The 27483-nt window shown below is 35.5% G+C and overlaps 1 long non-coding RNA gene across 1 annotated transcript in view; it reads left to right on the top strand.

Moving 5' to 3' along the window:
• Positions 1 to 3428: 3428 nt before the first annotated feature.
• LOC135849375 (uncharacterized) overlaps positions 3429 to 27483 on the top strand; it is a 498164-nt gene continuing 474109 nt past the window's right edge. Inside the window, exons 1-2 of the long non-coding RNA XR_010559526.1 lie at positions 3429 to 3510; positions 23564 to 23748. This is a non-coding gene — a long non-coding RNA (uncharacterized LOC135849375). The remainder of the gene's footprint in view (positions 3511 to 23563; positions 23749 to 27483) is intronic.

Raw genomic sequence — 27483 nt, 5'->3', positions numbered from 1 at the left:
TCGCAGATGAGTCACCAATACGAATCAATTCGTTCGCGAATGATTCATAAAAAATTAAGTAAATGAATCGATTCGTTCGAGAACGAGTCACTTATACGAATCGATTCGTTCGCGATTGATTCATCAAAAATAATTCAATCCGTTCGTGAATGATTCACCAAAAATTGAACAAATGAATCGATTCGTTTGCAGATGAGTCACTTATACGAATCGATTCGTTCGCGAATGATTCATCAAAAATTGAGTAAATGAATCGTTTCGTTCGCGAATGAGTCACTTATACGAATCGATTCGTTCGCGAACGAGTCACTTATACAAATCAATTCGTTCACGAATGGTTCACAAAAAATAATTCAATCCGTTCGTGAATGATTCACCAAGAATTGAGCGAATGAATCCGATTCGTTCGCAGATGAGTCACCAATACGAATCAATTCATCCGCGAATGATTCATAAAAAATCAAGTAAATGAATCGATTTGTTCGAGAACGAGTCACTTATACGAATCGATTCGTTCGCGAACTAGTCAGTTATACAAATCAATTCGTTCACGAATGGTTCACAAAAAAATTCAATTCGTTCGTGAATGATTCATTAAAAATTGAGCAAATGAATCGATTCGTTTGCAGATAAGTCACTTATACGAATCGATTCGTTCGCGAACGAGTCACTTATACAAATCAATTCGTTAACGAATGGTTCACGAAAAAAATTCAATTCGTTCGTGAATGATTTAACCAAAAATTGAGCAAATGAATCGATTCGTTTGCAGATGAGTCACCAATACGAATCAATTTGTTCGCGAATGATTCATCAAAAATTAAGCAAATGAATCGATTCGTTCGCGAACGAGTCACTTATACAAATCTATTCGTTCACGAATGGTTCACCAAAAATAATTCAATCCGTTCGTGAATGATTCACCAACAATTGAGCAAATGAATCGATTCGTTTGCAGATGAGTCACCAATACAAATCAATTCGTTCGCGAATGAGTCACTTATACGAATCGATTCGTTCGCGAACGAGTCACTTATACAAATCAATTCGTTCACGAATGGTGAGCTTCAAAAATGTGCGGATTTTGAGACAGTTTTGTAATTCTAATTAATTTTGGTGAAATTTAGGAACCTAAATATAATTAGTGCCTAGTGTCACGTTCGTGTGTTTATTCGTAAAACTGGAGTCTGTTTAGAAGACTTCATCGACGTTAATTTGTTCATTGTGGGTATTCAGTTCGGTTTTAAGAAAAGGTAGACTAATATTGTGTATCTATATTCTAAACAACGCGATATAAAATATCATATTTCGGTATATTAGTCGGATTTTCGCATCTCATTGCACCGGTTCATCGTCATTTTAGTCGATGCATCGACAGCTACATAGCTCATGTGTACAGGATATTCTTCGTGCAGGTATATAACGGAAATTAATTTAAATATTATCAACCAGTCATTTAAGTAGGTATATTAAAGTTTGTACCCATATAGATTAAATTCTTTCGTGGTAATTTTTCCTTTTCGAGACACCCCGAAAAATTCCCCAAAGACAATATCGATAAACCTATAAGGTGTATTATCTACGAAGGAATGAAATTTTGTGTAAAACAGGTACATTCTGGTACGTTTACCGTTACATAATTTGTAATCTTTAGGCACGCTGCTACCATTCGCTACAAATGATATAATCTGAGATTCGTGTGAAATAATAGACGAATTGGGACTCCGATGGAAGTTAAATTAATAGCCAAGACGGTTCATATATAGGTAGGATAAAAGATGCTTCTTTTTTTTCTCAACCTATGTACTACCCTATACCTTTATTTTAATGCTATTTAATGAGGTCCTATTTAACAAGATCTGACATTAATGTACATTCGTAATATCGAAGCTTCCGTAAAATGAAAATAAAAAGAACCTCGTTAATATAATTTTTTACCCTTTTGGTGGTTGGTACTCATTTTTTTTCCAAAGAATAATATCGAATAGAATTTTCATAATTACATACGAGATAGAGTATTGATGTTTTTTGAAGATACTTTCGCGTGCTGCTTTTCTCTGATACTTATTCTGCGATAAGATGATATTTTTAAGTAATAAAATATCATGTTTATAGTAGGTATACCTATGCTTAGCTATATGTGGGGTGGTTTTATGTACTATGCTCTGTTTTGTTCCCAAACACGTCTGTTTAGCCTTAGGGTGTTTTCTTGTCCTGATTTCGTTTTCACAATACAACGACGACATGAATGATGAGAGCTGGACAATCCTGAGACCGGAAGATGACCCGTCAAGAGTTTGTTTGGTTTCATTTGTGTCTACCTATAAGTTGTGTGTGACCCGTTGACCAGTTAATTATTCTGTAACAATACAGCTCATCATCGCCATCGTCGATTCGTTCTCAACTATAAATCGCTTTACCAATTAACGTCGCATTCTACATACGTAAATACGAGTATATGGATGGATTTTTTTTTAAAAGTATGTATACCGCGCGCGAAGTGGCGCTAAATACGTCCAAAATGGGTTTAATTATAGGATAAATCGCCAAATGAAAATACCGCGAAAGGTACCTCCATCCGAGTACATGTAGTTCGTACCAACGATAGTTATAAGATGACAGCGAATGGGGTATTTGAAAAGGTCTTTTTAATCGCAACCGTATCATTAAGACGTCGATTGAAGTTGTACAATTTTTGAACCGGAGTCTAGACGTTTAATTACACGTCCGTTATTGGAATTCAACTATTTGAATTTTTTTTTTCTTCTTCATAAAAACGAATTTTTGCCGTTTTCGACTGTACGATGGTATAATGTATGTGCAGTGTGCAGTGTGGGTCTATTATGCGAATTAAGAGCAGTTTTTTTTTTTGGTGGGATTTGCGGTCATTTGTTCAACGACCTTATTAAAAGTAGACTGTAAGTCGTGAGAATTTGGTATGTTGGGATAAATGCGAGATGCATTAGTAGTGATTATGGGATGATGAAGAAGGATTATGAAAAACAGCGAGATATTTTACATGAATAAGTACTGAGGTATTGTAATTATGCTGTGATAGTGATATATGTACATAAATGTAGATACTTTGATTTTTGTCTTTGTTGTTTGTAATTTCAAAGAAATTGGAACAGGGTGAAAGGATTTTTGATTTTGTAGGGGTAGTTTGGAGAAAAAAATTTATCAATTGGAACTTACAATGGAGTAAAAATGACAAAATTTTTAGGAAATTTTGACTCGAATTGTGATTTAAATAATTATTGCAATGTAGGTACACATTTATGTGATTGTAATCATGTTTTTGTTAGAATTTTTCGTCCTGATTGAAATACACGAGCAAATTTAATATTTTATTGATTTCTTATTAAATTGTAAGATGAATAAAAAAATAACGAAACTAATCCATAATTGTATTTGTTTGTTTCAGGTGAGTTATATTTTCGTTATGAGAGCAACACAACATATCATTCAGTTCATGTACAGTACAACACTCTTCGTGTTGCATGGAAATGAGTGAGTCACCTTGCACAATGATATTTAATTTTCTTTGTTTTATATTAATATGTATTATGTCTGTTAGAATCTGGATTTTTCCCCTCCCAAGGTCATCTGTCCTCCTGTCTAGCCTATTAAGGTCATTCACCCGATTGTCCGGCCTCTCAAGGTCACCAACCTACCTGTCTAGTTTTTCATGGTCGTCTGTCTGGCCTCTCGAGGTTGTCTGCGTGCACGTCTGGCTTCCCAAGATCGTTTGTCTGGCCTCTGAAGGTCATTGACCCGCCTGTCTGGCCTATGAAGGTCGTCTAGGTGGATCCTCAATATCGTCTGTCTTCCAGTCTGTCCTCTTAAAGTCATTGACACGTCTCTGTCTGGCCTCTCAAGATTGTCTGTCTTCCTGTCTGGCTTCTTGAGATCATTGACCCATCTGTCTGGCTTCTCAAGATTGTCTGTTTTCCTGTCTGGTTTCTTAAGGTCATTGACCCGCCTGTCTGGCCTCTCTAGGTCGTCTGAGTGACTTCCTAATGTCGTCTGTCTTCCACTTCCAGTCTGTCCTCTTGAGGTCATTGACACATCTCTGTCTGGCCTCTCAAGGTTGTCTGTTTTCCTGTCTGGCTTCTCAAGGTCATTGAACTATCTGTCTGGCTTCTCAAGGTTGTCTGTTTTCCTGTCTGGCTTCTCAAGGTCATTGAACTATCTGTCTGGCTTCTCAAGGTCGTCTGTTTTTCTGTCTGGTTTCTTAAGGTCATTGGCCCGTCTGTCTGGCTTCTTGAAGTTATTGACCCATCTTTTTAGACTCTCAATCTCAAGGTCACATGTTTGTATAGATGCATGTCTGTCCTCTTAAGGTGATTGACCCATATGTCTGGTCTCTCAAGGTCATCTGTCTTCCTTTTTGTCCTTTTGAGGGTGTCTGCGTCTCTGCATTGCTTCTCTAGGCCATCTGGCTGGCCACTTGAGGTCATTGACCCATCTACCTGGTCTCTCAAAGTCGTCTGTCTACCTGTCTGACTTCTTGAAGTCATTGACCCATCTTTTTAGACTCTCAGTCTCAAGGTCGTCTGTTTGTCTAGACGCCTGTCTGTCCTCTTAAAGTGATTGACCCATATGTCTGGTCTCTCAAGGTCATCTGTCTTCCTTTTTGTCCTTTTGAGGGTGTCTGCGTCTCTGCATTGCTTCTCTAGGCCATCTGGCTGGCCACTTGAGGTCATTGACCCATCTGCCTGGTCTCTCAAAGTCGTCTGTCTACCTGTCTGACTTCTTGAAGTCATTGACCCGTCTTTTTAGACTCGCAGTCTCAAGGTCGTCTGTTTGTCTAGACGCCTGTCTGTCCTCTTAAGGTGATTGACCCATCTGTCTGGGCTTTCAAGGTCATCTGCCTTCCTTTTTGCCCTCTTGAGGGTGTCTGCGTCCCTGTATGGCTTCTTTAGGTCGGCTGGCTGGGTACTTAAGGTCATTGACCCCTCTGTCTAGCTTCTCACTGTTGTCTGTCTGCCTGTCTATCCTCTTAAGGTCATTGACACGGCTGGCTGGCTGGTCTCTCAAGGTCATCTGTCTTCCTTTTTGTCCTTTTGAGGGTGTCTGCGTCTCTGCATTGTTTCTCTAGGCCGTCTGGCTGGCCACTTGAGGTCATTGACCCATCTGCCTGGTCTCTCAAAGTCGTCTGTCTACCTGTCTGACTTCTTGAAGTCATTGACCCGTCTTTTTAGACTCGCAGTCTCAAGGTCGTCTGTTTGTCTAGACGCCTGTCTGTCCTCTTAAGGTGATTGACCCATCTGTCTGGGCTTTCAAGGTCATCTGCCTTCCTTTTTGGCCTCTTGAGGGTGTCTGCGTCCCTGTATGGCTTCTTTAGGTCGGCTGGCTGGGTACTTAAGGTCATTGACCCCTCTGTCTAGCTTCTCACTGTTGTCTGTCTGCCTGTCTATCCTCTTAAGGTCATTGACACGGCTGGCTGGCTGGCCTCTCAAGGTCGTATGTCTACCTGTTGAACCTCACGGCAATGTAGCGCACAATAGATATTTTTACATTTTACAACCGGGAACCTGTTCCAATTGATCAAATCAACTGAAACTTGGGGAATGGGGTTCTTTCAGAACCCAGAATCGACCTCCAAAGTTCTAAGGGTCAAAGTTGAAAATTACAAAAAGATCATTTTTTTGGAGGGGCATAATATGGCCCCAAATGAACGAAAAGGGTCCAAAATCATACCATTGGTCAGTACCTCTATTGTGATCAACATATTCAAATTTCAGCTTCTTAAATCATCCCCACTCCATTTAGGATCGGAAAAACCACATTTGACCTCTATTTTTCACTCCCTCACCCCTAAAATTGATCTAGGGGGTCCAAATTTTCAGCATACGATGGAAGGGTGCCTCATGAGTACTTATTGCAGGTTTCAACCTTCCAACCCTATTTGACCTCTCTCCAGGATCGAAAAAGTGGATTTTTGGTCTATTGCACGTGTTTTTTGACGTTTAGAAACGCCTACAGCCCCTCCAAATTGACCTAGTGGGTCCAAATTTTCACAGTACAATGGGAGGGTGTACCAGAAGTGTCTTTTATGTGTTTTTTTCAAGTTCTACATAAATGCAATTTTTTCCAAGTTCTTATATGTAAGTCAGATCAACTATTGTAAAATCCAGGCAAATTCTCTAAACATTGTGAATTGATCTAATTTTTTTTTGTTTTTAAATTCATATGGGCATAATTATAATATTAAAATGTCAGAAAATATGACTCGATATCAATGTCAGAATTTGCTCATTTTTGTTTTTAAAAGTCTAACTTGAAGAAGAGGATTTATTGCATATTTTTTCCAAACTTCTAAATATCATACATTATGAAGAATCGAGCAATTTTTTTCATGTTTTCAGGGGTAAGCGCGACGAAAGACCAGCATGATGAGAATTTTATAGTCACACCTCCGGTCCAAAAAAACATATGCATGCCAAAATTCCAAATGTTTCAGCTTTTTTCAAAATCAACTCAGGAGTCTCGCTTTGTTGTCAAAATTGCCAGCGTAAAAAAGTCACTTTTTCATCAGTAATTCGCAAAACAGTCTCAATTTTTTTTTTGAAAAAATTGTGAAAAATTTCACTCGTTACCAGTAATTGTTATAAACTATGAATGTATTTGCCAAAAGTTGAAGACATAAATTCTCGTTTTTTATCATATTTCCAAAAAAATTGTTTTTTTTTCACCTAAAATTACCAAAAGTGTTACTTTTTTACTAAAAATTGCTGAAAAGTTTTACTTTTTTGTATTTTTGCCAATTACAGAAAATTCTCGCTTTTTTGCAAAAATTTCCAAAAATTATTCAAGTTTTACTTTCTTACCAAAATTGTCAAAATGTTGCTTTTTTGTCAGAAATTGCCAAAAATGCTCACTTTATTATGTCAAAAATTGTCAACAAGTTTTGCTTCATTACCAAAAAGTTGCGAAGTAGTATCACTTTTCTCATTAAAATTTGGAAAATGTATTCTTTTTTGCCACTTTGTATTTTTTTTTTTTTTTTTTGCGATATACCTAGGGTATTTTTAATTGAAATGAATGAATGAATGAGTGAGTGAGTGAGTGAGTGATTGAGTTTTTCTATAAATTTCTGTCTAATTTTTCGTGCTCTTCCATGGAAAAATACCAACTTTTGATTTCTCTCCCCACCCCCCTCTCCAGCGCACAGACGTTTTTGCAAATGCTGACCTACACTGTCTACTTTTCTGATTCTCAAGAAAATATCAACGAATGAAGCAGCAAAGAGTCTTTATAAAAACTCTTCGCTACTTCTGGATTCTGTATAGTGTAGATTTTGATAACGGAGAAAGAAGTAAAAAATTACTCAATTTGTTAATTTCATTCGTTGTCCCTTTTCTTCCTATCCCAATATCATCATCATCATTAAAACAATCCTTTAATTTAACTCCCTGTTGAACCTCGGTCTTTAATAGATTCGGATTAAGACAAATCGGCCTATAATATTAGGGCTTGCGTGAATTAACTAACGCGCACACATTAGAGAGAAACCACTAAATTAATAAAAATGGTATCTCGCGTTTACATAATAAAACAAAATGAAACGAAAGGCTTACTTATGTACCACCGTATCGCTATTAAAGCCGACCAACTTGTATGTATAATTGGTACCAGAAACCTAATTTAGGATTTGGTTAGGTTAACTGGACCATCATCAAAAACAACTCCACCGCAAAGATTCATCTTACGGTGGTAAGGTATTAAAAAAATATGTAATTTACTCATATGTACCTTTCTGTTTGCACGCATCCTCGTGTATTTCTGTTCCAGTATCATCTTCCTCTCAGAGGAGTGCAGAACCGGGGGGGGGGGCGTCTTCTAGACAGCAAAAAGCAAAATTTAGGCGAAAAATTGGGAATGGTTGAAGGGTTGAAAAATTGACTTCTCACGAGCAGATCGGAAAAGATGTTCTATTTTTAAAAAATTAGGTCTCTGGTGAAAAATTGGAAAATTCTGTAGAAAAAAATTGGTAAAATTTCAGTCTCTCCCCTTCCACCCCTCCCTCGACTCATCACTTCGTCACATCTCTGCTTCCTTCGCTCTGTGATGGTGTATAAGTGTTGAAAATTTTGAAAATTTCGATCCCAGTGAACAGAATTAGGAAGATTTTCGAATCAATAGTCCCTCTTTTTCCTCCCCTGCCAGGTATATAGCTTTTCATAAATGGATAATCTCCGCTGATGAATGTTTAATTGATTCATTTTCGCGATTTTTATTTCGGCCCCGTTGCTCTATTTCATCTTATACATATAATTGATCGCCGCATTTGGCGAGAAAATGTGTCTGCGAATCTGTGAAAAAGAAATATAGAAGAAAAAGACCGACAAAGTCAGAATCAATAAAGCCGCCCAAAAGCAGAAGTTTATTTACCTATAAAGAGTACATAGTTGACCGAAATAATAAGCTATGTATACCTACTTCTAGTTAATACAATGAGAATAAAAACAAGGGATTCGTCTATCATAGTTCACAGTGGAGGGTACCTACGGTGTGTGGTGCTGCTGGGAATAAGGGTGAAACAATCGTGCGTCGTCGGCTCTGTCTATAAGCTAATTTTCTCGCCGACATATTGGATTTTTGTATTGATTAGGCGGCGATCAATTACATTTTACAAGTCATTTCGATTTGTTTTTCGGGGGCGAAATTTCGCTGCTGCGATTGTTTTCAGTTTTTAGGTGAACTATACGTATACCTACCTAAGATGCTATTGTCAGCATCCAACGGTAGCGGCGGCCGCCTCTTTAGATCTATTTGTTCTTCGACACTGTATGTATTTGTGCAGATCAAAGGTCCGACGATGTTCTAAGTGATTTAGACAATGTGGCGTCTTGTTTGTAAAAACGATGATGTGTCGATTTGAGGGAAGCTGTGATGGCGAGGGTTTTAGTCCGTGTTATGGGTAGTACATAGAAGGGTTATGAGTGGTGTTTTTTTTGCGATGAAGAAACGTCCCTGAGCGATGTCCTTGTAGACTACATATTATATGCACTGTGATCTCTCGGTGCATAAATTGTACGCCAAGAATACGAATTAATTTAGTTGGGACCTGTTTTATTGTGTGTATGAGTTGGGATACTAGATGGGAAAGGTAGCTATAATATGAGATGATGATATTCGTGCGGACGCAGTGACCGTATGTCATGGTTTTTTGTGCACGTGTGTCCGTGTTCTTTGCGCCTGCTGCCTTGTTTACAGATGTCAAACGCCGGTCGGCGATGATCGTCTAAGTGGAACGTACGATAGTAATGGAGATGTTTATACGCGTGTGCCAAGAAGACGAGACTGCACGTACGATATTCTACCTCTGATCAAGGAGTTGGTGAATGAGCGAAACAGATTGGATCACCCTGGTTGCGCCAGTTCGGATTACACAGTGCTTATGAATAATGTCATTTTGAGATTAGAAGAAGGGGGTTGAGTGAAGTGATACTAAAAGGCTGAGAAAATGTGGGAAGATGGTTTTGGTGGATGAGAAGTGGACATTTTGTATTCATTACTCTGGTACGTAGAATGTCTTTGCAGGGAAATCAGGGTGTCTAACAGGTACTGCAGGTACTGCAAGTATTGCAAAGTACTATATTTTGCCTGAAAAGTACTGTATTTTTTCTCAGAATTATTGATTTAAAATTTTTTAAAAACTTCAAAATGAATTAATTGGTGAAAATAAAAAAAATAAAAAAAATGTTCATTTTGTACCTCAAAAGATGGCAACACTTGTTAAATTAATACTTGTAAAAATTTTATCGACAAATTCCAACCGGTTCAAAAATATTTTTTTTCTGGGGGGGGGGGGGTCGGTGTAAGCTGGATTAAAAAATAATAAAGTAATGCAAAACGTACTGTAAAAGTAGTGCATTTCTTCGGAGAAATTTTGTTAGACACCCTGGAAATGAATGTTGAAATCGTCGAAAAAATTAACCTTGGTTTGAAAAAATTAGAGTATGGTATGTTTGAAGGAACAACTTGAAAACTTGGAAATTTGGAATTTATACGTTCACAGTTGACTTGATTTGGACCTCTAGCTTCATCTACTATTAATCATCATCATAAATGATCAAAGGACAGATCTTATTGACGCATCAAGCCAAAAAGTTTGAATTTTCGAGAATTTCGATCTTGAAATTCCCTCCAGGTAAAAGTTTTGCTGTCAAAGCTCCGTTCTCTTTGAATTTTTGGTAAATCTTTAAACATAATGTACAAAAAGTTCTGAAAAGAAAGATCAGATATTGGGTCACAGTAGAACCATTAAACTTAAAAGTAATAATTTTTAGAACCTTCCCGAAGCTTTCAACGATTTTCCAGTTATCTCCAGGAGTATCAAATTGCATCGAAGGGGCCAAAAATGAACTTCAGTACCTATCCTATATGTATCTTTGAGTAGATAATGCTTATTTAAAAAATCGCTTCCAAGCAGTTTATGAGAAATGCTTCAATGGTTCAGTTCAAAAGTAGGTAAATTTTGTTTTGAAAAATGCATTTCTATATTTTCACAAAAAAAAAACCGAAAATTTAATGCAAATATTCATCAAGTACCATAGTCAGTTTTTTCAAATTTTTTAAATGTTCAAAAATTCGTGTAAAAAAACGTCAAAAATGAACGATTTATAATTCTTTGAAGATTTAGAAAAAGTATACAAATGAATAAAAATTCTAAAATCACCCGAAAAAAGTTGAGAAATTGAGCCGGGAGATGGGAGGGGAGGAGAGGAGAGGAGAGAAAACAGTGTGATTGATCGTTGATGTAAAATTTCATGTTTTGAAATTTAAAGATGATTTTTATTTTTTACTTTTACGAATTTTCTTGTAAATTTGAAAGAAGTTACATTCTTAAAAGCTCGTGAAAAGTGGTAGGAGAGAAAGAAGAGAGTAAAATCAGGTATTTCATGTACTTATTTTAAAATATTTTTTGAAAATTTTCGAGAGTCTCGAGTGATGCTTGAGTGATGAAGGATTAAATTCAGAAACTCAAACTCGGTTTCTAACAGTCCTGCTTATTCTTTTTCACTCAATCTTGTCCTGCAGTCGTGCTTTTGTGACATTTTTTTTGCTAACATTTCTTTTGCCAGAAAAGTAGGTACTGATTTTTTTTTTATAGAAAATTTAGAAAAAGTCCTGATTTTAAAAAAAATGAGTTACTGAATGTGCAGGAGTTTGTCAAAATTGTTTGGATGGTTAATATTTTTGCCAATATTGCTGAAAACAAGTCCAGTTTTTCAACTGAATTTGAAAAGTCTAGACCTGCTTTTTTCATTTTTTGAAGTCAAACTTCGATCAACATTCTCCTGTTTTTTCATGGTTTCAATTTTTTTTCTCCCGCGTTGTTCTTTTTGAAGAAAATAAAAATAAATTTTTACCTGAAAAGTTTTGACTTGAATGAATTTTGACCTTTCAAGAAATGTGTCGCTGAAAATCTTGGCTTCGAAAGCGTAACGAAGTGTATCTTGGGTGGTGGAGAAGAAGGAGGGGCGAGGGTGAAAATTGAAAGTCTAGACCTGCCTTTTTCGTTTTTCGAGGTCAAACTTCGACCATCATTCTTTTCTTTTTCCATGATTTCAATATAATTTCTTTTTTCCTGCGTAAGTAGTTGCATGTTTTTGATAAAAACATGGATAAAAATAAAAATAAATGTTGATCTGAAAAGTTTTGACTCGAAAGAATTTTGACCTTTCATGAAATGTGTTGCTGAAAATCTTGGCTTCGAAGGCGTAACGAAGTGTGTCTTGTAGGAGGGGGGGAGGGGAGGGTGAAAATTGAAAGTCTAGAAACCTGCTTTTTTCGTTTTTCGAGGTCAAACTTCGACCATCATTCTCTTCTTTTTTCATGATTTCAATCTATCTATTTTTTTCCTGCGTAGTTGTTTTTGAAAAAAAAGGAATAAAAATAAATGTTGATCTGAAAAGGTTTGACTCGAATAAATTTTGACTTTTCAAGAAATGTGTCGCTGAAAATCCTGGCTTCGAAGACGAGACGAAGTGTGTCTTGGGAGGAGGAGTAGGAGGGGGGGGGGGTGAAAATTGAAGGTCTAGACATGTTCTTTTCGTTTTTCGAGGCCAAACTTCGACCATCATTCTCTTCTTTTTTCATGATTTCAATTTATTTTATTTTTTTTGCGTAGTTGTTTTTGAAAAAAAAATGAATAAAAATAAAAATGTTGATCTGAAGAGCTTTGAGTCGAATGAATTTCGAACTTCCAAAAATGTGTCGCTGAAAATCCTGTATTCAAAAGCCGAGACGAAATGTGTCGCGGGTGGTGGGGGGAGGGGGGAGACTGAAATTTTCTCAACTTTTCAACTCAGACACCCCCCTCCCCTTCAAGACTTTCCGAGCCAATTGGGCAGTTGTGGATTGAACAAATTTTGAAAAGGAAGTGGGAAACAAAAATGTTAAATGATTTCAAATTTTAAAAAAAGTATCATTTTATTCAGAAAATTTGAATTTTTCTATTAATTTGGTTATGTTTCTGAAATTTCTGAAGTCAATTTTTTCATTTCGTAAAATTCTTTCTTAGAAGTAAAACAACAATATTTTTGATGCGAGAAGTCAATTTTTCTACGCTCCATTATCAACTGTTGGTCAAAGAAAGGGGGAAAAAATTCACGGTTTTTGGTAATTCTTTGATTTTTCCAACTCACCCGTACTCATTCCAAAAAATTACCAATTTTCTGCCAACATTTTTTTGTCCGGAGTCTGCGACACACATACCATCCCCCCTTTTTGACACTCTTCTACCTGGCTTTGTTTTGCTCGTTAGGCTGTATAGGCAATTAGGCATCTTGTCAATTCCTTGTAGGTTTTTTTTTTTGAAAAAGTCAGAAATTCGAATTTTTGGTCAGGAATTTTTATGTTTAGCAATTTTAAAGTTTCAGTGAAAAATTATCATGTTTTGAAATCAACAAGCATTGTGTAGGTCTATGCAATTTAACCGTTTGAAAATTCGTCATAATTTATTTTTGGTGGTGAGGGGGGGTAGGGATTGAGGGGGGTGGTGTAAGTTTTTCAAAATGAATACTTGGATTCTAAAGAAGAAACATCAGAGTGTCTACATATGTATATGACTGTCTTGTCATGAAAGTCATGAAAAAGTCACGAATTTTGCTCGAAACAAACACATTTGAAATTTTTTCAAAAAGGCCATAAAATGAAAAAAAAAATGAAAAATTTATTTAAAAAATCAGAAAAATGAAAAAACTGAAATACTCATATCTACTTGCGTATAAATTTTAAAAAACTCTCGCTGCAGTTTCAAATTATTCGATTTTTTTTGGAGGGGGGGGGAGTATTTTCATGGGGTAAAAATGTGAAAAATAGGTCATGCAAAAGTCATGATTTTTTTTTGTCTGGAAGTTTTGTTAAACATTCTGAAAATCGATTCATACTCAAAATGGAAATTTTAAAATACCCGAATAGTTCTGCGTTTGGCTCCGAAGTGTATTTTTCGTGGAATAAGATGTTCATTAAAAATACATTTTCTTGTCCAATGTATTGGCTTGAGGGAAAAAACTCAGATTTAGGGCTGTGAAAAAGCTCAGTAGGTAAGTCTAAGTACGTATTTATAATGAATGATGAATTGAATGAAGCAGTCTCCATTTTCATTTTGTGTTTGAAATTTCTGCCTTCGTCTTCGTCAAGATTTTGTCAGAAGAATCACGTGATGAGAACTACACTATTTGATTTGGTACAATAATGAGATCCTGGTACATCACCGAATGAACATTACCCTCCTACATAGAACCAATTACAACCCTCAACCCCCTGTCTTCTCCATTTATTCTTTCCATTTGCATTACATGCATCATACTTGACAATTCATGAGGGTATCGATATGACCCATAATTGACTTTCTCGTTTGCGTAACGAGCCAATAAGAATGATACCAACACGATACTGGTACATATTTGAAACCCTATAGTAGAAAAAAATATAGTAAGGGGGCCCAAGAGGGGGTGAACTGTGGCGTAAACTGATCACCGCGAGCGTATTCACTTACGACTGATGATTAATTTGGTGATAGCGTTATTAGTGAAATAATTTACGAGTGCGATGATCAATGAGCTAGGTCTCACGTTTATACACCATTGATGATGCGTGATGACGATGAGACGATGGACGATGGCGCTGGAGACAAGGACGACGACTCATTCGTAACGCAAGCGCAATCCTATCATCCCTTTTGTCTCACCCTCGCCTTAGACGCAGACAATAAACAATTGGAACATTGTTATCGTATTCGACGGGTAATTATAATCAAGCAAACGTGTATAGGGTCCACTCTAGTTACACACAAGTCTCTGACTCCAGTCCCCCTCATCGCGCTATCGACACCCCCTCATAATTTTTCTCCTCTATTCTCATTTCTTCTTTTTTTTTTCAAAACTTTATTATATTTTGAAAAACAGTCTAGGAGGGGGGAGTGTAGGGGGTGGAGGTGGAGGATGATGATGATGAAGAAGACCAAGACGACGCAGATGTGCCTATGGGTGCCGCGCCACGTCGAATTCTACGTATGAGAGAGTATACGAGTATAAATGTGCGTACAATTGGGCGGCCAGAGCTGAAGCCCCGCTAACCAAATGTTGTGAGTTACTGATGCTCGCGTGCCTCTTATAGACAGGTGCTGCAGTCGAAATATAGGTAACTTTTTACATATGTAGGTATAGATATTGCTATACATATAGAGAGACATGTACTAGGTACCATAATAATGAATGTGTAAGACAAAGAAGAAGAAGACAGAGAGCAGAGACTCTCATAGACAGAATAGATGAATATAGAACCTCTACAACGTGGCGCGGTGGCTTTTGGCTTTCGGGCCAATAAAAACAATCGAACGTCTATTATAGGTTTTTATGGGAGTCGCTCGTGTGTTCTAATCACGATGACATAATTTTGCGGTCTGCATTTCTGAAATGATGGGCTATAAGGTTTCATTGATTGTGGCGAGCGAGCTTTTTAGTGTATTGTTGTGTTTTTCTTCCTCCTCCTCCTCCTCATCTTACATCACAACATCTATAGCCTATGATACATTTTGGTGGCTCGATATGCAGCGAGGTGTTTTAATTGTAGGGTCGTGTGGATTAGTATAGCCTTGGTTTTAGTAAAGCCTCTATTGTTGTATGTGGTATTGAGGAGCTGAGCAAACTGGAGCATCTAAGGAGCCTGAAGCTATAAGGTAGTACTTATGGCAAGACAGTAGCTCTCTGGCTACCTGTGCTTACTATACTTTGTTATGGAAATAGGTCCATTTATTATTTTTGAACCCAGCTTAATATGGCATAAGTGTTGCTTCTGTGTGTGAAAAATTCCCCGAGGGGTGTAAAAATGCGAATTTTTACAGAAAATTATAATTCGAGAGGCTGTTCTATACCTATACTTTGTATTGTACGTTCTATTTTATCGCTGTATAGAATTGGCCACTTTGTTCGATTGAGCTGAAAATGAACTCACTGAAAAAAGCATGTTCAGGGACGAAAATTTAGGTTGGGGGGTGGGTGGGGGAGGGAGGGAGGGAGGATTGTGCAAGCGAGCATTTGCCGAATAATATGAAAAAAAAAACGAAAATTACATTTTTCGAATGCAGTTATTATTGCACTGATTAAATGCCACATGGGCCACTTTCAAAAAATCGAAAAATCAATCAGCAGCTCAAAAGGGACCAAACTAAGAGGAGTCGGAGGAGATTGGAACCCCCACCCCCCTTATCAAATTTTGATGAAGTTGAAAAATTTTGACAAAACTCAGCAAATTTTTAAAATTCTTACAAGGGAACCTCTTGAGGTGTCACACACACATAGTCTAAACCCCCCCCCCAAACAAAATTTTCAGCTGCCCAAGTTCATTTTTCGATTTTTGGCAAATTTTTGAAAATTCAAAATTGACTGATTTTGGCGATTTATGCTTTTTTTTAAAAAAAATGTACGCACTCGATCGATAAAAATGGTAAAAATAAGTCCAAAACTAATATTAAATACCCAAATCCAAATTTCACCATTTCCAGCCATTCTGGAGCCTCCAGCGTGATTTTTCCATTTCTCCAGAATTTTGAACTTGCTCCAGAAGGCGTGAATATATGAAGTTGGGCAGCTAAAAATCGAGTTGCATATTACACTAGACCTGTTTAAGGAGGTTATCCACATTTGAGCCGATTTTGAGAGTGATCGACACCTCAAAAGTGGCTTTTTTATTTGACCAGTTTTTTTCAAAATTAAAAAATCAAAAAAATCAAAAGTTTCCCGTTTGTGTGGAAATTTTTGAAATTCACGCGAATCGCTGTATTTTGTCCAAAACTAACCCACCAAAATTCAAATTTCACAATTTCCAGCCATTCTGGAGCCTCCAGCGCGATTTTTCAATTTCTCCAGAATTTTGAATTTGCTCCAGAAGGCGTGAATATGAAGTTGGACTGCTAAAAATCGAGTTGTATATTACACTCGACCTGTTTAACGAGTTTATCCACATTTGAGCCGATTTTGAAAATGACACCTCAAGAGTGGCTTTTTGACCAGCTTTTTTCAAAATTAAAAAATCCAAAAAATCAAAAGATAACCTTTTGTGAGGAAATTTTTGAAATTTGCGCGAATCGCTGTATTTCTTCAAGAACTAACCCCCGGAGCGCAAATTCTACCATTTCCAGCCGTTTTGGAGCGAGAGTGACACCTCAAATTGGATTTTTTAATTTTGAAAAAAGCTTGTCAAAAAACCACTCTTGAGGTGTCATTCCCAGAATCGGCTCAAATGTAGATACCCTAAACTCGTTAAACAGGTCGAGTATAATACACAAATCGATTTTTAGCTGCCCAACTGCATATTCACGCCTTCTGGAGCAAATTCAAAATTCTGGAGAAATTGAAAAATCGCGCGGGAGGCTCCAAAATGGCTGGAAATTGTGAAATTTGGATTTGGGGGTTAGTTTTGGACAAAAATACAGCGACTCGCGTGAATTTCAAAAATTCCACGCAAACGGGAAACTTTGGATTTTTTGGATTTTTTAATTTTTTGAAAATAGGTGGCCAAAAAGCCACTTTTGAGGTGTCACTCTCAAAATCGGCTCAAATGTGGATAAACTCGTTAAACAGGTCGCGTGTAATATGCAACTCGATTTTTAGCTACCCAACTTCATATTCACGCCTTCTGGAGCAAGTTCAAAATTCTGGAGAAATTGAAAAATCACGCTGGAGGCTCCAGAATGGCTGGAAATGGTGAAATTTGGATTTGGGTAATTATTATTAGTTTTGGGACTTATTTTGACCACTTTTATTGGTCAAGTACGTACTTTTTAAAAAAAAGCATAAATCGCCAAAAACAGTCAATTTTGAATTTTCAAAAATTTGCCAAAAATCGAAAAACGAACTTGGGCAGCTGAAAATTTTGTTTTGGGGGGTTTAGACTATGCTCTCTCCAAAAATCGCGGTCCCGTTCAAATCGGAGTGTGACACCCAGGGTTGGTTCTCTACGCGTAGACTATCTTTCTCTACATAGTCTACATTTGTCGCGTAATCTATGTAAACTTCACGTAAAGTAGACTTCCTGTAGACTATGTGTAATGTATGCCAACTTCGAAGTTGTGTATTCCCAAATAATCTCCCTTCTTGCTAAAAATTGTCATTTTTTTGCAAAAAATTACCCTCACTTTTTAACTGAAAAATTGAAGAAAAAAATCTTGTATGTATTTTCGACAAAGATTGTGAAAAAGTATATTTTTCCCACTAATAATTGACAGTATCTACTTCTGCTAAAATTGTCAGTTTTGCTTTTTTCAAGTTTTTTCCCTTCCAAAAGTTGTCAAAAATAAAGTACCTACTCGCTTTTTTTCAAAAATTGATGAAAATTCTTGTTTTTTCAGCCAAATTTTTGAAAATTTTAATTTTTTGCTTACACATTAAAAAGCCTTTTTTTCTACAAATTCTTCAAAAGTTACTTTTTTTTTTACCCAAAAAATGCAAAAATAATCTCGTTTTTTTGAAAAAAATTAGTAAAATGCTGTGTTTTGCTAAAATTGTCAAATTCTCGGTTTTCAGCTCGACAATATTGCTGAAGATTTTCACTTTTTTTCAAGAATTAGATGGGCCAAAAATTTCCAAAAATGAAAAGTGAGTAGGTATAGCTTTTTTGCCGAGTATGTCTCATTTTTGAACACTTTTTGGATTTTAACCACAAATTTTTAAAATCTTCTGCCAAAATCCATGTAACAAAGGCTTTATTCTAAAACATAAAACAGTTTTACTTTGTAGTTTACATAGTCTACATAGTCTACAATGTCTACATGTAAACTATCGTTGTCTACAGTAACGTTGTTTACACGTAGACAAAGCGTGTAAAGTAGACTATATAGTCTACTTGCCAACCCTGGTGACACGTGACACCTTAAGAGGTTCCCTTGTTAGACGTCTTAATAAAGAGTCTATTTTGCTCATGGAACTTGAATTAAGTACCTATTTTCGAAAACTTTTGCCCTCACTTTATTCGACCTGGCATAAAAATATTATTTCAAAAAGCGTGTATCATGTCTGAATCGATTGAAAGAATCACGAAATGGGGAATCTTAGTTTGTAGGAGTTAAAATTTCATTTTCATCCTACATATTTACAGCGTTTTTTTTTTATTTTTCGAAAACTGGAAAATGCTACATTCCGCTGGAGACCCTAGAACGGTACTAAAACATCATCAATCAACTGGAAAGGGGTCAAAAATATAGTAGGTAAGCCTTTTTATTCAATTTGATGAAATTTTAATTTTTTCCATGAGAAATGAGCAAAGTTCAAATTTTTAAAAATTTGCTAAAAATCGAAAAACACATAATTTTAACCGTTGAACTTTTTGCTAGTGGAGTATTTTGAAGTCCACTTTTGATTTTCTTTTCGTTCGGTTCAAAAATTTTTGTGCCTGTTGGGAAACTGTTTCATAAATGCAAATTATTCAAATTTTTATTTTTGCAATGTTGTAAAATATGAATCATTTTTTTTCAATTTTAAATCAAAATTTCGTCAAATGGTGTTAGAATGTTGAAATTTGACGAATATCGTATTTTTCATTTACCAAATCGATATAGTTGGTTGTTTATCAAACCGTTGCAGACTCTCTAGCGTGTTTTTGGATTTTCCAATTTTCAAAAAATTCGTTTTTTTGAGTTCCATGTTCGAATACCAAAATATATTTACTCTTTCAATAAATCACACCTACTTCATCGATCTGTTTAAAAATTCGTTCGCGTGCCTAGACCTTCTAAAAAGTATGCTAATACGTTCGAAATTCCTCGCGCAGTCAGTCGTATAGGTATAGAAGATCTATTATAGATAAAACACATCTTGAAGAATTTATTTTCGTCAAAATATGTACATGAGCGATGAAGCCTAACATCGAAAATCCAGCGGCATACGATCTGTCAACTTCGCTTCACATCACCCGTCAACCCTTATCGCTATTTAAAGCATCAACGAGGGCAGAAAATACATAAAAATGGGGTTAAACCGTACCAAAGTACGTGTTAATTTACCATGACCTACAATGCTGCAACCCTTCCATCACTCTATAATTACCATTAACACCTTACAGCGGTGAAGAAATGCTCCACCATGATATTAGGTATAGGTAACCAGTCTCCGCACCTAAGGCTCATGTTCTTCACGAGTACGCTCGTTGTGAAAATTTCATCATTCACCCCCTCTCTCCCATCACCCTTCTTTTTCTCGTTTAGAAAATTGCATCTACTCGAATCCGAAAATACTCGTCAATGTGGCGAATTTCTCGCCAACCGCGGTATACCTTACTATTTCCTGTTTGCGGATCAATTTTTCACGGTGCCATCATCGTTGCATAGGTGAATGCGTACGAACAATACTGGCCCAAAGTAAATACAAAAAAAGGCCGCCTTTACTTTACCGTGTCTACTTTACCGCCGCCTCGCTGTATTTGCTTTCGTGCTTGTTTTTCGCGTTTTGCCATTTATGTATACCGAATATTCGTGTGTAATTTGGCACCAGCCGACGGCAACACGGTTTATTATTGGATTATCGCGTATCGTTTCGATTATCGATTACAAACATATATCGGTTGTATTGATAACAGGGCGTAATAATAAGCGGTGAAATTGGATGAAACCGACACCGAAAAAAGAGATGGAGATGGTGGTTTGAAAAACTCCCACAGAAGTTCGTGTTTGTATTTTAGTGCGAATAAGTGATCAAAACCGTCACTTAATCGAGCAGAAGCTATAATGATGCCCAGGTACGAGTTTTCTCAAACAAAATTGTGCTTGACATTGGCAGGACTGAGGGAGAACCTTACCTCTGTGGCTCTGTTTCGAATGCAGGGTGAAAACTCGAGGTTTGAATAGGAGATTCGTGATGGCGAAAAGACCTCAAAACCATGTTCAGAAGAAATGGGAATTTTCTTTTTTTTTTTGTGGTGTAGGTAAGGGGAACACTGGTGTTTTCTTCTATTCAATGTAGAGAGGCATTCCCTCAAAAACCTGGAATTCGATTCAAATCTCTAGGTTCAAGGACAAGGCCAAGTCCAAGAATTATTATAAATTTGACGTATTCTGTTGAGATTCGATGAATTGATGGATTTTGGTCCTCACTTTGAAGTTACACTTTTGTGTATTCCCTGCCCAGGTTATTACTTTCTACGAGAAAGTGATTCCCACATTTATACAAAATTTCCCCACAAGTCCAAAAACAGTGATGCCAATGCCAGAAGCCTTCTAGTTTTAAAAAAAATTTCATGTGATTACTATATAGGCAGACAAATGATTGCAATTCCGTGATAGAACTCTTCTAGAAATAATCTCAAAAAAATCACCACTCGTCTTTCAACAGGGTGTCTAACGGTCATGAAAGTCATGAAAAAGTCATAAACTTTGCTAGAAACATATTTGAACATTTTTTTAAAAACCAATAAAATGAAAAAAATGAAACATTTGTTCAAAAAAAAAAATCAGAGAAATGAAAAAACTAAAATATTTTCTTGTCTACAATTTAGTTTTTTTTTTGGGGGGGGGGGGGGGTAATTCTCATTTGATAAAAATGTGAAAAATAGATCATGAAAAAGGTCATGATTTTTTGTCGGGAAGTTTTGTTAGATACGCTGTCCAAGGAATTCCGACCCCCCCTCCTCTTCTCCTCCCAGCCATGTTGATGAGAGCTTCCAAAAATCAAAAAAATAGAACAGAAAAGTCGATGAACATTTTTTGAAAAATTCTCAGTTTCTGCTTTATTTAATTCCTTCAAATAGGTAACCTGCTTTTCAAAAAAAAATTCTCTCTCTACCCTCGATGAAACATCCTTTGGTCACCTATTCCATTCTTTTGATTTTTTAAAGCTGTGAGAGCTTCTTACAAAGAAAGGGCCTAAAATTACTGAGGAAGGGACTGGGGAAGGTTTTTCCTTGAAAAGGGGTTGAAGAGGAATTCTAATCATACGTCTTTAAGTTGACTAAATTTTAAATTTATTCAGTAGAAGGTCACATTCACTGTTCACTGTTCAGTTTTTTCGTTCAGTTCATTCGTTCAAGTTCAACTTTTTTCAACGACTCTGAAATTTTCTCTTCAATTTGAAAAGCTCTCAAGTTCTTTTTTTCCAAATTTTATTTCAAAATAGGTACAAAATTTTGGAAAAAATTTAGTGAAGGCCCATTATAAGGTGATCAATTGATCACTGATCAGTTCAGTTCAGAGTTTGCAATAAATGATATGAATTCGTTCACAGGTACATACGTTAAAAAAAAGTGAACTTATAGTATACACTTACAAGTTCTTTTTTTTATTTGATTTTTACAATTAGGTATTTGTTAGGGTTAGGTTTTTCTAAAAAAAATTATTCAGAAGAATCCTGACGTATAAAATGAAAATTTTGAATAAAAATTTTCTGATCACATTTTTTTGTTTTTTTTTCAACTGTGGGGAGGGGGAGGCGCTTTCGGCACCATTCGATTCCAAGTTTGTTGGGTGAAAATTTCAAAGTACTTATTTTTTTTCACCATAAAAACTAGCCATGCAAAAAAATGGCAAAAACGTATCTTATGAGTATGGCAACCTCTGTGTATTTGATGTAAAATATTGAATATTTTATTGCGATATTTGAAGTGAAATATTTTCCAACATATTCAAATTCCCAAAAAATATTCAAAAACTCAAAAATTCTCAAAATATTCAAAAATATTTGAAAAATTGTAAAATTTCTGGTAATTTTGGATGAAAATGTTTTGAAATATTAATCGAATATGCAAAAATATTCATTTGTAGGCAAAATAATTATTCGAAAATATTTGAAATGAAATTAGCCTTATATTGAAGGAAATTTTTTGTAATGAAAAATGATATCATCTTTTTTGCAATCTGAACACTACAGAACAAAAACAATAAAAAAAATAGGTATGTATTTTGATTTCCCTCCTTCGCCCTTCCTCCTTCTCCTGAATATTTTGTTCGATGCAGAAGTGTGACGAAGTGGTATGTCGTAGAAAGGAGGAAGGGGAGAGATTGACATTTTCTCATCTTTCTTCGCCAGATTATTCCAACTTTTTACCTCGGATCCTCCCCCCTTCCAGATTTTTCCAGCCAATTGGTCAGATGTGATTCGAACAAATATTATTGGGTTGCCTTAGTATTAAAAAAAGACCATATTATTTACATGGAGCATTCTGGAGGCTTGAAGTTGCCCCTCTGGAAATTCTTGAAAAAATAGTCTCGAGGTGAAAAATGCAGTTCAAAGCTTCTTCAGAACGAGAGCCTGACGCACTTTGATAAAAAAAATTGTGGATTCGCCTCTCCCTGGATCTCTGGATTGTTTTGAAAGCAGGAGAAAATCACATGTCGAGTAGCTTCATCAATATCGAATTATTTCTCTAGAAATTTGAAAACTGAAGAAATTCGAAAGTTGACCCGAAACCGCCGAAATTCGAGTTCAACCAAAAAATACATACAGTAATAATGATGAAAAGTGAAAGTCTCTTCTTCAAAAATTCGATATTTTTGATTTTAAAGGTTTTGGACTTTTTTTTTCCTTCTTTTTAAATAAAAAAATCCAACAATGGAAATTGAAGCTGTGCATTTTCTGTAGTTTTTCGTAATGGAAACGTGAAATTTTGGAAATCATTGAAAAATACGATTTTAATCCTAATGAATGAAATTTGTATCCAAAATATTCTTCATTTGAATTTCATGCACAGGAATTATGTTTTTATAATGTTTCAAACGTGGTTTGAAAGGGTCCAGGGAGAGACCGAAATTGAGATATTAATACTTATGTACCTTGTACCTCAAATTAAATAGTAACCTAGAAATATCCATCAAGTTTGACGGTATATTCGATGATGATGTTTATAATACTTTAATAACATCTATATCTGCATTTATAAACCTAATTTTATCTACCTATGTAGATCTTAATGAATAATTATACAAGAGCGAAAATGAAACCTGCTATATGCTCTCATATGACGTATAATTTTTCCATCGTTTCATATTCACATTTGAAAGAAAATAAAGGGTGAAAGAAAAATACCCAGCACTAATTTTTTCGACACCTTTGTATGCTTGCAGGTATCTGGACGCATACAGCTCGAAGTACGAATCAATTAAATGGCGCATAGCGGAATGAATAAACATTCGTGATAATTATACACCACTCTCGTCTCTAAACTTCGACCTAGACGCCGAATCGCCGAAAAAAAAACCACCAAAAGTACCATTACCAGCATCACAATAACAAGACGTCCGTGAGAGAGGTATGTAAACTCGAACATTTCATTTCATTTTAGAGTTTAACTGATCGCGAGATCTTTAATGTCTTGTAGAATTGAACATTCTCCTAAATTATTGTAATAGTCTTTGGTTGAATTAAGAGCATTTCAAGGGACGAGGGCGAGAAAACAAAACTCGTGTAACGGATATCTGTGTTTTTTATTGGATAGCACGAGCCCGTCTGTCGTATCGTATCCGCATTATTCGGGCTGTGAGGGAAGGGGGAGGGGGTAGGAGTGAGTTGCAAATGCAGACTCGAAGACTGGGCGCGCTACAAATTAACGGTATCGATTCGGAGATGGAAATAAAAAACAAAAAAACGAGTGAAATGAAATGTAACTATTTGTACCGATGATGTTTTAATTAAATTAACTGCGCGTCGCGAGACAGAGCGAGAGGGGGGAAAAGGTAATTTTCGAGTTTCGACATCGCCCCCGCGGTGGCTCGGTCGACGAAAGTGTCGACCTAGCCACCTTTAAATTGCAACTGGATGACAATTATGGTCGTTTAGAGTAATATACGACGCTGCTACGAGCGCCATTAAAAAGGTACCATATCCGAATCGGAGATTGGAGAACAGTTTGGTCCAAATGTTGATGTCATTATTTTGAAGACTATTACACTACGAACAGAGCTAAACGGTTTTTTTTTCTACCTCTTCTTTCATTTCATTTATACATTTAGTTGTGTATTTCGGAGTCATTATCCCATAATGGAATAGGTTTTAATTTTTCTTTCTTTCTTTCTGTTTTCATTTGGAAAAAAAAAGGACAAGAGTGCAGGAGTGAAAGAGAGGGAGGATGATCGCGAACAATAGTTTACTCTTTTTTCCAGCTCTCTTCGTCGAATTTATCGTGAGCTGAGGTACCTACCTACATTAAGAACGTGGGGTGTCTGATGGATATAATTTTGACTGGGCGCGCGAGACATAAGACAAAAAATACGAGTATATCGATACACGGGATTGGGATTGGGATTGCGGGATAGGGTTAGTGTGTGTTGTATTGTTAATTAGCAACAGTTGGAGTCACAGATGCCGCCGGTTTTGAATTTTTTTTTCATTCTTTTTTTTCAGGGAGATCTAATAGTGTAGACCTATATAGTAGGCTACAGTGGATATTAATTCGGCGGGTGTATGATTATAGAGGTAAAAGAGGTCTCGTGTTCAGGTAAATTTATGTATAGTTTTGAGTTTTTTCATTCATTTTTTTTCTCGTCGAGGTGTAGGAGAAAGTTGATACTTAGGTACTTGTATAGAAAAAATTGTGTAGTCACGGACGAAACGTAATCAAGTTTTAAAGAGGAGAGGAGGGGAGGGTTAGAGGTGAAAAATGTCGATTGTATTCTAATTTTTTCTGTTTGGTTATACAAAAGATTGAGGCAGATATTAAGAGTATGAGTGTCGCCTTCTGAGAATTATCATAAATTTTGAATGATTTTTGAAAAAAAATTAATGTTTGGATTTTTAGATACTTAGCTAGTTAGCTACTTTAAGAATGTGTTTTAGAATTTTTTCAAAAATTTTGAATCTTAGGTGATCTTTTGATAGGATGTTTCCGGGGCTTTTTAAATTACCCTTTACCCTGCTTTTCCTGCTTTTGTCCCGGTTTTTTTTTTTTTTTTTTTTTTTTTTTGAGTCATACATTTTTAATATTTTTCCATCAAGAAAATGGAATTTTTCATTTACTTAGCCCCTTTCGTTCTTTATTCTTCCTTTTTGTAAATGTCGTACCTAATCTTTTATTTTGTTAAAAAAAAGTTAGGAAAAAAACTGAAGGTACTGATTCGATGAAATTTTGATCCTCCTCCCCCTCTCAAGGAATATTTTTTTAAATGTCGTGTAAAAAGGACTGTTTTTATGCCGTTGGACATCTGGGAAACCGTTGACGTTACCCTATACCCATTGAAAAATCATCTTCATTTTGCCTCAGTCTTGCTTAGAGGACATGGAGGAGGGGGAGGGGGAGGTCTTTTTCATCCAACATTGAAAGCCTGTAGTTTCTAAGCATCTTAGTGGAAATTTGTCCAGGTTATTAGAAAGGAAGCTCAAAAGAGATTTTAAAAAGGTTCAAAGGTTGGAAGTCGAGTTACATTATTTTTAGAACGCTTTACTTCACTTGACGAAAAAGCTTTTAAAGTCAAATTATTTGTAAATTTGATAAAATAAAGCAAATTAATTAACCAATGTACTAATGTTTTTCAAAATTTTGGTTATCAAAGTTACTTTTTTTCAAAAATGTTCAAAAATTAAATTTCCTCATTTTTTTACCAAAAAATCTTGGCTTTTGTCATACGTATAATTCCCAAAACGTGTTTTTTCTTGTCAAAAAAATTCTAAAAATTGTCGCCTCTGTCTACAAGGTTTATATGTCTCACTTTTTTCACAAATAATTGTTCAAAAGTTCGCATTGTTTCCAAAAATTGCCAAGGATCCTTAATTTTTGACAAAAGTTGTCAAAAAAAACCACTTTTTTATTAAAAATTGCAAAATTACTTTCTTCAGTATTGTTCAAAAATTCAATGTCCTCATTTTAGCAAAAAGTTTTGGCTTTTTGTCATAATTTCCAAAATGTGGTTTTTCTTGCCAAAAAATTGTTGAAAATTGTTGCTTATTTTTAACAAAATTTTAAATACATATCTCACTTTTTTCAAATAATTGTTCAAAAATTTCGCATTATTGTTTCCAAAAAATTGTCAAAGATCCTAAATTTTTTGACAAACATTGTCGAAAAAACTACTTTTTCTTATCAAAAACTTACAAAAAAATCACACTTTTCCGAAAAAAATGCTACAAAGTGTCCTGTTTTGCTTCAACTTAAAAAAAAAAAAAAAAATTACCAAAATCTTAGTTTATTACCAAATCGCTGAAAAATCTTGCTTTTTTACCAAAAAATTTCACTTTTCTGCTTTAAATTGCTGAAAACTTTTGCTTTTTTCCAAAGAACTGTTGAACACCGTTGCTTTTTCCACAAAAATTCCTAAAAGTCTAAATTTTAAAAATGTTCAAAAAAACGTTTTTAACTTTTATTCAAATTTTCATAACTTTGCTTTTTCGCCTAGAATTATCAAAAATAAAAATTCTCAATTTTATTTTGAAAATTACCAAAAAGTCTTGCTTTATTCCCAAAAAGCTGCAAAATACGTCTTAGTCTGATTTTTTTTTGGAAAAAATTTAGAAACAGTGGATTTAATTTTTTTGCTGATGCATGAAATTTCAATCTCTTTTTCTAACGACTTAAACAGCCAGAATTGGATAAAAATTTCAACATCGTAGCAAAACTGGATTAAAACATAGAGTGAAATAAAGTTGAGGTTTTCAAGCTTGAATTTTGATCAAATTTTATTTTGGAATTTCACTTAACAAAAAAACAAAAAATGGTGAGAATTTTTTGAAAATTTTTGAGAAGTTGGTATGAATAATTTTGAAAATCTGTTTTGAAAAAAATAAAATTTTTGTTTTGGTAGAAAAAGTGTTGAGATTTTGAAAATTGGTTGAAATTTTATGTTGGAACTTGAGATGTATGTTTCTCATTTCAATGTAAGAATTGAAGAATTATCAAATCTGAAAAAAAAGCAAATCTCAAAAAGAAATTATTATATTGAATCAGATCGAAAATTTAAATTTGGATTCATATACCTATGTACGTACAAGTCCAGGAGTCTTCTGAAATAAAATTTTTTCCATTTTGAAATTCTGATGCTGCATAGAAATCTGCATC

This window comes from Planococcus citri, chromosome 5 (assembly GCF_950023065.1).
Source record: "Planococcus citri chromosome 5, ihPlaCitr1.1, whole genome shotgun sequence".
NCBI classification, from domain to species: domain Eukaryota; kingdom Metazoa; phylum Arthropoda; class Insecta; order Hemiptera; family Pseudococcidae; genus Planococcus; species Planococcus citri.
Note: the sequence above shows the minus strand (reverse complement) of the source record. Positions and strands in the feature narration are given on the sequence as shown.